The sequence below is a fragment of the Pongo abelii genome, chromosome 5 (genome assembly GCF_028885655.2).
Source record: "Pongo abelii isolate AG06213 chromosome 5, NHGRI_mPonAbe1-v2.0_pri, whole genome shotgun sequence".
Taxonomy (NCBI): domain Eukaryota; kingdom Metazoa; phylum Chordata; class Mammalia; order Primates; family Hominidae; genus Pongo; species Pongo abelii.
In genome coordinates this window covers 156,000,947-156,013,480 of record NC_071990.2, presented here as the reverse complement: position 1 = coordinate 156,013,480, position 12,534 = coordinate 156,000,947, and the positions used below count along the sequence as shown (strand labels likewise).

The window sequence follows — 12,534 nt, the reverse complement described above, 5'->3', positions numbered from 1 at the left end:
CCCAGCTACTTGGGAGGCTGATCCAGGAGAATTGCTTGAACCGGGGAGGCGGAGGTTGCAGTGAGCCAAGATCTCACCATTGCACCCCAGCCTGGGAGACAGAGCAAGACTCCATCCAAAAAAAAAAAAAAAAAGAAAAGCAGAGTGACTAAATAGCTTTAGTGGAAAGAATATTATTTTAAGGTGGGTAGGATTTCACAAAGATTGTGGATCACAGAGGAAAGTAGAGAGGAATTGTTTAAAGATACAGGACAGAAGAAAAAAATACAGGACAGAGAAGAGACAGTAAATATGCCTTCTCCAAGAACTAGGAGGGCGGCACCTCCCCAACATAATGAAGGGATTGGTCTTCAATAGGAAGAGAAGGGTAGCAGGTATATAAGGATGGTGTCTAACAGCTCTGTGAAGAACGGTGAGATGGTTGAATAATAGACAGCAGGATGTATTGGGGATGTGAAGGTAGAATAACTGCTGGTTTCTTCCATGGGTCGGGTGTCGTTAAACACATGTGGTGAGCTCCTGTTATGTTTCAGGTAGTGTGCTGGGATTAGATGGTGAGCTCTGTCACCATAGAGTGGGGGGACAGATATTCATCTTAATCGTACAAATGTATCCAAATTTGTGATATTGATAAAGGCTGTGAATGAGCGGTTATTGGCATTCTGAGACCATGTAATGGGTAGTTTGACTCAGACAGCTCAGGGAAAGTTATCTGTGAGAGCTGGAGAGAGTGAGTACATGATACTTAGTAAAAGTGAGTTTCTCTTCTTTTTTAGAAATCACATTATTTAAAAGAGACAACTGATTTTAGCAAATATTGACCTTCCCCATGTCTCTTTACAAAACTGTCCTCATCTAAGGTGACTTAACATATTTGCAAGAAGTTCCTTTTTTTAAAAAAAAAAACAAATGTAGATGTTTACACTTTTAAAATGAGAACTGCAACCCATTTTTAGCAGATGGTCCTTGTGTTTCTGAGTTGCAGATGTCACACCTTATCATATCTAATTTAAATTGAAAAGTAGTATTATCCTGTAAAATTGACAGCAAAGAGAACATTCTAAAGTATTATCATTTTATGAAGAATCTAGAAATTACAAATGCATATTAACTCCTTTTGTACCGTAATAGTGGTTGTGTATTTGTGATTCTTTTACAGTCCTTCAACACAAATTGATTAGTTTTATCCCCAGTTTCAGGTTAAACTCCCCTAAAAGCCATGCAAAGTAATGGCTAGTTTTATTAGTCAATATCGTTGATTTCAATTAAACAACAAAGATAAGCTTTGCTGAAAGAATGATGTTTATTCTCAGGATGTCTGAAATTAACATAAAGAATACTTTGTTCTCTGTTAAACCTCTATTGCCTTGGGGAAGAAGATTGGCTTCTGGATGAGTTTTGTAAAAAGATAAATTGGATGGTATAATTTTAAATGTGGAGTCCTCATTAAAATATTTCAGAAAGGGCCAGGTGTGGTGGCTCATGCCTGTAATCTCAGTGGTTTGGGAGGCTGAGACAGGTAGATCACCTGAGCTCAGGAGTTGGAGACTAACCTGGTCACCACGGCGAAAAAAAACAAAACATCTCTACAAAAATTACAAAAATTAGCAGGGCAAGGTGGCACGCACCAATAGTCCCAGCTACTTGGAAAGCTGGGGTGTGAGGATGGCTTGAGCCAGGGAGGTTGAGGCTGCAGTCAGCCATGATTGTGCCACTGCACACCAGCTTAGATCACAGAAAGGACATAAGTAAATTAATCATATCTTTTGGCCCCTTTCACTGTGTTCTAGTTTCTTTCCACTATTTACTACTGTCTGTTTACATCCCTCTCCCCCTAAAAATTGCTGAGACTGCTGGAGAACTGTTTTTATTTAAAGGGGCAACGTTCAAGCCACCCGTTACCTTTCTTCTTTTCAGTGGTGAGAGCCTCCTGGGAAGTTTTCTGTTTGCTTGCTGGTTGTGACTATTTGTCAGTGGGCAGATGTGAGGATGCCAAGTTGGAAAGGGCAGCTCAGTCGTCTAACAGTACACAGAGGAGGCACTCAGTGCTGTGATCACACATTCATTTTTACTTACTCTGTTTTTGATGAGTGTTTGAAGCAAAGAGTAGGTTATAGTTAGCAATAAAGATGGTGAATGTACATCTAGATTCTTCTCACATTAAATGCAGATCTGCGAAAAAGTCTAAATCTAAACAAATTGTCTAATATTTGTGTGATTTTATTATAATTTGTTGAAAGAGACTACTTGGCGGGTGTGGGATTAAGGAAAACAGAAGTAGAAGACAGTTCTGGACCACAGTTATAGGCTTAAACTGTGTCTCTCCACACCCCCCACCCCTATTCATATGCTGAAGTCCTAACCCCAGTACATCAGAATGTGACTGTGTATTAGTCCGTTTTCACACTGCGGATAAAAACATACCTGTGACTGGGCAGTTTACAAAGGAAAGAGGTTTAATGGAGAACTCACAGTTCCATATGGCTGGGGAAGCCTTACAACCATGGTGGAAGGCAAGGAGGAGCAAGTCACGTCTTACATGGATGGTGGCAGGCAAAGAGAGAGCTTGTGCAGAGAAACCCCCATTTTTAAAACCATCAGATCTCATGAGACCCATTCACTATCATAAGAACAGCACAGGAAAGACCCCACCCCATGATTCAATCACGTCCTACCAGGTCCCTCTCACAACACGTGGGAATTATGGGAGCTACAAGATGAGATTTGGGTGGGGACACAGAGCCAAACCATATCAGACTGTATTTGGAGCTAGCCAGGTCCTTTAGAAAATTAATTAAGTTAAAATGAGGTTATTATTATGGGCCCTAAAACCAAACCTGCGGCACCTTGATCTCAGACTCTGGCCTCAGAACTGTGAGCGGATGAATGTCTGTTGTGGAAGCCACCCAGTCTGTGGTATTTTGTGATGGCTGCCTAGCAAACTGATACAACCACTCACACGCAGCAACCTGCACAGAGGGGCATGAATACAAATGTGAATGTTATAGCAGGTGCAGGTTGAGGGAAGTGAGATATACAAAAAAAATGAGATTCAACCCAAGAGCTGGGTCTGGGCATTGGCTAGATATCTGACTTTGAGCAAGTTCCTTAACTTTTTGAGTTTCAGACTCATAAACTGGGCTCATGAGAACCATAAGAAACCTGCGAAGGCACTGGGACAGAGCCTGGCTGCTGGTAGGCGCTGCACAGTATCCATCCTCCCAGTCCTCTGCCCTGGCTGTGTGTGCTCTTTCCCAGGGGGCCCATAAGGTAAGGCTGCATTGACCCTGAGAGCTTTCTCACAGCAGGGTGTCATGAGCCATCTCTGGGTCTTAGTTTCTTGACTATTAATGGGCTGGGCACAGTGGCTCATGCCTGTAATCCCAACACTTTGGGAGACTGAGGCAGGAGGATGCCTTGAACGCAGGAGTTCAAGGCCAGCTGGGCAACATAGAGAGACCCTGTCTCTACAAAATAAATCAATAAAAATAAGTTAAAACAAAATAAAGCAAATAATTCAAACTAAAAAAAAATAACAAACAGAAATGAAAGGATTGTGCTGCACTGTTAGACTCTAACTTGAGGTCATTCTGTCTCTGAAAGTTTATATTTTTAAAGAATTAAAGGAAGCGAGCTTGAGTGAGAAGACAAGGCAGAGGGTTCTGGATAGATCTGCTGAAATGTTAGTAAATTATGAGAAGCCAAGCACTGATGAGGTTAATGTAAGTGACGTGGAGTGACTTCCAGAGTTAGATGGCGGAGTGGGCAGGCAGGAGAAGGAAGCTGGGTGTATTAGGGTTCTCTAGAAGACAGAACTAATAAGATGTCTATATGAAAGGGAGTTTTTAAAGGAGAATTGACTCACATGATCACAGGGTGAGGTCCCACAATAGGCCCTCTGCAAGTTGAGGAGCAAGGAAGTCAGTCCAAGTCCCAAAACCTCAAAAGTAGGGAAGCCGACAATGCGGCCTTTAGACAGTGGCCAAAGGCCCAAGAGCCCTTGGTAAACCACTGGTGTAAATCCAAAGGTCCAAAAGCTGAAGAACCTGGAGTCTGATGTTTGAGGGCTGGAAGCATCCAGCATGGGAGAAAGATGGAGGCCAGAAGCCTCAGCAAGTCAGTTTCTCCCACCTTCTTCTGCCTGCTTTATTCCAGCTCCACTGGCAACTGATTGGATGGTGCCCATCCGTGTTGAAGGTGGGTCTCCCTCTCCCAGTCCACTGACTCACAGTTGATCTCCCTCACAGTCACACCCAGGAACAATACTTTGCATCCTTCAATCCAATCCAGTTGACACATAATATTAACCATCACACTGGGGGTAGTTTCAGTGGTTGAAAAGGAAAGCCCGGGATGGAGAACTATTAGTGATTTTTGTTTTTAAACCAGTGAGATGTGATTTTTGTGAGAAATTTTTCTGGTAGTATATGCTTGTGTATGCAGGATATATAGGTACAGCAGGAGGCAGAAAACAGAGATACAGGCAGAAGAATGAACATAGGAGGGCCTGAAAGATTGCTGTGGAAATGGACAAATGCACAGAGAAGAATGCTTGGTAGAATTACCGATGGGATGGGAACAGCAGGGGAAGGAGAAAGGGAGCTCAAATCACTGAAAAGCAGATGACATGCACCAGCCTATTGACCTCCTGCTGTTTTTTTGTCCCAAGACAGGCACCTGACTGGGTAAACTCTGAGATGGAGGGGGCCGAGTATCAGCAAGGAGGCACCAGCCTTCTCACATATTTTCTTTCTTTCTTTCTTTCTTTTTTTTTTTTTTTTTGTGAGACAGAGTTTCGCTCTTGTTGCCCAGGCTGAAGTGCAGTGGCACAATCTCAGCTCACTGCAACCTCGGCCTCCCAGGATCAAGCGATTCTCCTGCCTCAGCCTCCCAGGTAGCTGGGATTCCAGGCATGTGCCACTACACCCAGCTCATTTTTGTATTTTTAGTAGAGATGGGGTTTCTCCATGTTGGTCAGGCTGGTCTCGAGCTCCCGACCTCAGGTGATCTGCCCTCCTAAAGTGCTGGGTTTACAGGCGTGAGCCACTGTGCCTGGCCTTTTCTTATGCTTAAAAATCAGGCTGACTTGGTCTAGAAATGCAGATGATGATTTTTTTTTTCTTTTTCCAAACTGGAGATACAGGCGGGAAATTTCCGAGGTATAAACTGAGCGTGGTGTTATTAGGTCAGCATAGAGCCTTTAATAGGTAACTGACTGTCTATGGATTTGGTCATATTGGCCTCTTGCTTTTCAGGATCTCTGGCTTCTGATCCAAATACTTACATATCAGATCCAGAATCGACTCACACAAGCAAACCTTCATTCAGAATATATAAATGGTGATGTCTTCTTTTATTCATTTATTCAATGTTTACTAGTGTCCTAAGTAATGGGCTATGAGTTGGGAACACAGAGATGAATGAGATGCCAACCCTTACTGTAATAATTCATGCTAAGTTTATCTGTCTATTAAATTGCATCACACAAAATTGAAAAAGAGAGTAATTTCAGGAAGTATTCTCAACATGAATAAAGTCTGAAAAAATTGGCATGAATACTATACTCTTTAAGGAAGAGCAGACTTTTGTTCTGTCCTGGTGAAACTGCTTATTGATGCATTTTAAAAGTATATTTTATTTGTTTATTATTATTTTTTAATTAAAAAAAATTTTGAGACAGGGTCTTGCTCTGTCACCCAGGCTGGAGTGCGGTGGCACAATCATGGCTCACTGCAGCCTCAAACTTCTGGGCTCAAGTGATCCTTCCACCTCAGTCTTCCAAGTAGCTGGGACCACAGGTGTACCCCACCACACCAGGCTAAATTTTAATTTTTTTACAAAAGTGGGATCTTCTTATGTTGCACCTGGCTGCTCTTGAACTCCTGGGCCCAGATCCTCCTGCCTCAGCCTCCTGAGTAGCTGGGACCACAGATGCATGCCACCTTGGCTGGTTAAGGAGTGCATTTTATTTTTTTTATTTGAGACAACGTCTTGCTCTCTTGCTCAGGCTGGAGTGCAGTGGCACAATCATGGCTCACTGCAGCCTTGACCTCCCAGGCTCAAGTGATCATCCTGACTCAGCCTCTCATGAATTAGGGCCACAGGTGCACCAACATGCCTCATTAATTTTTTATTTTTTTTGTAGAGAGAAGGTCTCACTTTGTTGTCCAGGCTAGTCTCAAACTCCTGGACTCAAGCAATCCTCCTGCCTTGGTCTCTCAAAGTGCTGGAATTACAGGCATGAGCCACTGTGCCTAGCCAGGAGTACATTTTAGAGTAGGGCAATAGTTGTTACAGAAGAATGTATGAGAATCATGCTCTTTTTGTGTTAGTTCTCTTCAAAACAAATGATAAAAAGGAGACGGGTGAATGAGCCATTCTTGTCTCTCCCCCTCCTGTATTATGTCATTAAAATTGGAGAGGTTTTGCAGAAAACAACCCTCTCGTATTCTGAGAGCTGATGGATATGTACACCAGTAATCAAATGACAAAGTGGAAAGTGCTATCATAGGCTGGGCGCAGTGGCTCATGCCTGTAATCCCAGCACTTTGTGAGGCTGAGGTGGGTGGATCACGAGGTCAGGAGTTTGAGACCAGCCTGACCAACACGGTGAAACCCCGTCTCTACTAAAAATACAAAGATTAGCCGGGTGTGGTGGTATGCCCCTGTAATCCCAGCTACTCAGGAGGCTGAGGCAGGAGAATAGCTTGAATCTGGGAGGCGGAGGTTGCAGTGAGCTGAGATTGTGCCATTGCACTCCAGCCTGGGTGACAGAGCAAGACTCTGTCAAAAAAAAAAAAAAAGAAAAGTGCTATCATAGCTATAATATAGTTGCATTCAAAATCTGATGGGAACTTAGGAAGATTTACTAAAGTTGTTGGGTTGCTGGTCAACATTGCCTCACTAAAGATGATAACTAGTTATGGTGATCCATATATTTGGGTGTTGCAGAGTCGATAAACAAAATAAAGGAAGGTGGGAAAGGATAAGAAATAAGTAGTTATTAAGCATCTACTAAGTGCCTGATGACAACTGGGTAAATTCATGAAAATTATGTCACTTAATCCTTACAAGCACCCTGGGTCCTAAGTTATAGTCACTTTTCAGTTGAAAAATCTGAGACTTGGGCCAGGCACAGTGGCCCACGCCTATAATTCCAGCACTTTGGGAGGCCGAGGCTGGGGGATCGCTCAAGCTCAGGAGTTCAAGACCAGCCTGGGCAACATGGTGAAGCCCTGTCTCTACAAAAAATATAAACATTAGCCAGGCGTGGTGGCACATGCCTATAGTCCCAGCTACTTGGGGGGCTGAGGTGAGAGGATCAGTTGAGTCTGGGATGTTGAGGCTACAGTGAACTGAGCTCATGCCACTGCACTCCATCCTGGGAGATACAGCAAAGCCCCCCTCCCCCCCAAAGAAAAGAAAACAAAAAGCTGGGACTTGGAGGGAATAATAGTTTATCCAAAGTCCTACAGCTAGTGGAGGTAGAAGCAGGATTTCCATATGTGTCCAGACTCCTCCCACCATATCATGTGGTTACACCTAAATGAGACAAATAAAGCACACAAGAAAGAGGAAGTGGGCAAATTTGGTTTTGCTGCTTCTCAAAATGAGCATGACTCAGAGATTTCTGAGAGCAGAACCTAATGGTTTGTGGAGTCAAGGTCTATAAATGTTTCTGTTACTGGATTCAGGAGATTTAACTCAATAACAGAAGCTAGCTGTCAGATAAAGACTGGAATAAACATTTCTTTGCATTGGTATATAGATCCACAAATGTGAGCAATGAGAACTCTCTGGATGGTTTCCACAGAAAATGAAGTGTAGTTGAATCTCATTTATTTGGAAGTTGTCTATCTATAAACTCACACATCCAGCACACAACAAGGAATCAGCAAATCAGCAAAACTCCATGAGCGCTCAAATAGATGTCATAACCAACAAATCGTAAATCTCAGGCACCACGCTGTTTATTCACTTCCAAATGCCTTCAAGCTCTCAATTAGAATCTAGATTTAAAATATTTAGTATAATTTTTTTAACCTTTTGGGAGTATAAGGTATTATTTATTTTTACTTATTAGTACTACCTCCTTTGAGATACTTAATCTTAAAATGAAGATGAGTGATTCTTACTTTTTATATGTCCTAGTCCAATTTGAGACTATGATGAAAGCTGTAAATGCATATATCACATTAAATTATGCACACAATTTCAGCGATCATGACCCCTCGAAGTCCCAGGACTCAATAAATAACTCTGGGATATAGAGTAATAGATGTGCCTTTAAGAATATTATATAAATACTGTTTATTGTAACTGAGTCTTTGACATGGATTGAGAACCAGCCAGTTGGGTTTAAGTGTTCCTAGCATTAAATAGGAATGCAGCCTGTTCTATGCTGCAGATTAAACAAGTGCTTTCGTAGCCTGGAGAACGGTACACCCACAGACACATTTAACAAAACACTGTGCTAATATTTCAAGGTTTAAGGGCTGCCTGGATCAGATGGCCTCAACTCTTGTGCCCAAGAGTCTCATGCCCGTTTGGGAACATCACAAACCTCTAGATCCTACCAGTAAATGGCCCCAGGAGATGACGACGCACGTAAGAATGCTGGTCCCTTCCCTCATCATTCCTTCCTCATATCTCAGCTGAGTCCAAACTATAATGTGAGGGATCAGGGATACACATGTAGACCATAGACTATGACAACAATGATTTTAACCGGTAAAATCTAAAAAGGTATAACTACATGTCGATTTCAACTCTAAAATTTAAATACAGCATATATGTAGTATTTTAAGCGTGATTAATATAACTTTTTGGTGTATGTGCCAAGATAATTGACTGCAAAATATACTTTAGTAAGTGGCCGAGTTAACTTGTTTTATAGATTTATTGATTATAAGCCACTTAAATGTGGAGCTAAGTCTAACAAAAGTAATTACTTTGGGTTTAGAATAGCTGGTCTGTAGCTCTTCCTTTTCAGTGGTCAAGTAACGTCAACTTCTCCATTAAAGCCACTCCTAGTTCATAACAATAAAAGCTATTGTTTTCAAATATAACAATCTTTATTTACTTACCTAAAGAAGTAGAATGCTGTCAATTTCATCCAAGAGTAATTTGCTGAGGGGCATAAAATGTCTGCTTCTTCAAAGCCCATGCGGAATATGGTGTTTACGTGTTGGACTTTATGTTTTTTTGGGGGTAGGGGGAAAAATCTACTTTGCTTCTTTTTTGTTGTTGTTATTGATGTTGTTAGTGTTTTTTGTTTGTTTGTTTTTAGACACAGGGTCTTACTGTGTCACCCAGGCTGGAGTGCACTGTTGTCATTATAGTTCAATGCATCCTTAAACTCCCAAACTCAAGGAATCCTCCCACCTCAGCCTCTCAAGTAGCTAAGTACTACAGTGCACACTACCTTGCCCGGCTAATTTTTACATTTTTCTGTAGAGATGTGGGTCTTCATATGTTGCCCAGGCAGGTCTGGAACTCCTGGCCTGAAGCGATCCTCCTGCCTCAGCTTCCCAAAATTCTGGGATTACAGGCATGAGCCACCACATCTGATCATTTGTTTAAGAAAGAAAGAAAAAAGGAAGCCATGTCTCTCAATACCTATATTTAAACAAATAGAAAATAAATATTTTCAGAGGCTCAGTTGAAGAATCATAATAAGTAATAATACTCTATGTTTAACCTAAAATTGCATCTGCTTTGGACTTTACCCACAAAGAGGTCTGCCTGCATTTCAGCTTTAATGAAGTTGTGAAGTAATTGTTCTTTCCTTTTGGGAGGGAAGACAAAACACTGTTCGCAGTCATGGGAGAAACGCTTCCTCCATGCATGGGGCTTGGAAAATGAGTGGTGAGGTGAAGTCTTCATTCACTTCGGGGTTTCGTTTTTAAAGTAATATGCCAACTGATGAATTTTATACATGATTCGGGCACAGAATTGCTAAATTTTTGCAAAATTGAAGAGTATAGATTCACAGTTTTCCAAGTTTTTTTTTTTTTTTAAGTCATAGACTACTTTCTTTTTTCTTTTCTTTTTAAAAACATTTTATGGTATTTGCTTTATTGCTTATCTGTCCTTTTATCCATCCCTCTATCCATCCATCAATCCATCTTTAATTTTTTATTTTATTTCATTTTAAGTTCCAGGATACATGTGCAGGATGTGCAGATTTGTTACATAGGTAAATGTGTGCCATGGTGGTTTGCTGCATCTATCAGCCCATCACCTAGGTATTAAGCCCAGCATGCATTAGCTATTTTTCCCAATGTTCTCACTACCCCTACCTCCCCTAGAAGCCCCAGTCAGTGTGTGTTGTGCCCCTTCATGTGTCCATGTTTTCTCATCGTTCAGCTCCGACTTACAAGTGAGAGCATGCAGTGTTTGCTAAGGATAATGGTTTCCAGCTTCATCCATGTCCCTGCAAAGGACATGATCTCATTTGTTTTTATGACTGCATAGTATTCCATGATATATATGTGTCACATTTTCTTTATCCAGTCTGTCATTGATGGGCATTTGGGTTGATTCCATGATAGACTCTTTGAATGAAAGTATGCCCTGCAGCCCAAGTGAAACTGCTAAGTGTGGACCCGCCCACCTCCCCTAGGCTCTCAGCAATTGTCCCCTGGTCTCTTCTCTCAGCTGCACAGAGCCTTGCTTATTGTTGGACATGGAGTAGCTTTATCCCAGCTTAATGAAGCACTCATGGGAGGACTGAGAGGGGCTTTAGGATGCTAACCACTGACAACAGGATTTTAAGGCATGAATGATTCACAACTGATTTGTGAAAGAAATAGCAGTATTTCCTAAACTCTTTGGATTAACATCCTGGGATAAAGAGGAACATTGGCATTCTTCTTCCTTAGATTATGTGTGTATGCATGAGCACAATGCTAATATTGGTAATCTTTTTTTTTTTTTTGGGATGGAGTTTCGCTCTTGTTGCCCAGGTTGGAGTGCAATGGGGCTATCTCAGCTTACTGCAACCTCCGTCTCCTGCGTTCAAGCAATTCTCCTGCCTCAGCTTCCCAAGTAGTCGGGATTACAGGCATGTGCCACCATGCCTGGCTAATTTTGTATTTTAGTAGAGATGGGGTTTCACCATGTTGATCAGGCTGGTCTCAAACTCCTGACCTCAGGTGATCCATCCGCCTCAGCCTCCCAAAGTGCTGGGATTACAGGCGTGAGCCACTGCGCCCAGCCCACAATGTTGGTAACCTATATAAGAGTTACTCATTCTCTGTTGAAAGAAGAGACTTAACCATTCTTCTCTCTTTAAAGGAAGACTGCTCTCCGTTTTCTTTGCTTTCTTTGGGTTTGAGTCATTTTTCAGTTGAATTAGCAGGGCACAGTCTGTTTCTTCAATGAACAAATAACAATGCCCTCTTGATTCGAGATTATATAATTGACTATAATAACTCATGAAATGTTTGCAAAGTCAAAGTGAAACTGCTGACTTAAATTTAGTTTAAGTTATGATTAAGAGGTTCTCTAGGAACCAACTCTGCAAAGACATTTTGGGGACCACTTGGGAAATTGTTAAATCAAAGTGGTGTGTATTTGAAAGCTTATTACAATATATTTTGTAACGTGTTCTCAAAATGTTTTCTTAGAAAAAGTTTTTAAACCTCTCTGAAATTGAGCCAGAGGATCCTGAATCTGACATTTTTTTTTAACTAACAGTGAATTTTTAGTTGAAACAATCTTTGCATTCTGCCATTTATGTAGCTTTTATTTAAAAGAATGTAGAAATGCTAAACGATGCAATAAAATATTTTGGATAACCCTACCCATTGAGCCTCAAAAGTGTTCCTGACCTTGTTCTTAGAAGCACTTCTGTGCTTTATATGCTGGTTTTCAAACACTGAAAATGTTCATCTGGACTTTCACATTATTCTGCACCCTGGGACCTCACGCTCAACAGCTGAGATAAGAAAAGAATGCTCTTCAGAGCACTGCGGCTCATTAGAGTGCTGTCCAAAATCTCATCCATGCCTGATAAAGTTAGTGGAATGTCAGGGCCTCTACTGTGATGCAAGGATCTAAATGTGACTTCTCAAGCAGCCAGAATATTAGCTGTCATCCCCATCCATGCAGAGCTCTAAGACTAGGCCTTGCAGACACAAAACTGTATGTACAGAATGACCCTTGTTATGTTACAAATTTTCAAAATGAATAGAAGAAAGTGGACAGGAAATACACCATGAGTTCACAGTGGGTACCTGTGGACCTGGGGATGATGGTGATTTTTGTTTTCCTCTATTAACTTTTTCTTTTGCATTTTTAAGCTTACAACAATGCAAATATGTATTTGTAAATGTCAAAACAACATAGTTTTCTAAAAAGTGGAATAGATGCTGTAGTTATTGGCAGAGCCAAAATCAGAGTGAGGACATGGTGACCATGAGCCCTGAATGTAAGCTGCCCAATAGCATTGCCAGATCTGCATGTCAACCTGGGGTTTAAAATATGCTCATGGTAGGGGTGCTGAGTCAGGAACCTGCTACAAGCCAGAAG

General features: G+C 41.5%; 1 protein-coding gene across 2 annotated transcripts in view; it reads left to right on the top strand.

The window, feature by feature from the left end:
- IPCEF1 (interaction protein for cytohesin exchange factors 1) overlaps positions 1–12,534 on the top strand; it is a 209,206-nt gene that overhangs the window by 48,395 nt on the left and 148,277 nt on the right. The gene's annotated exons all lie outside the window — the stretch shown is intronic.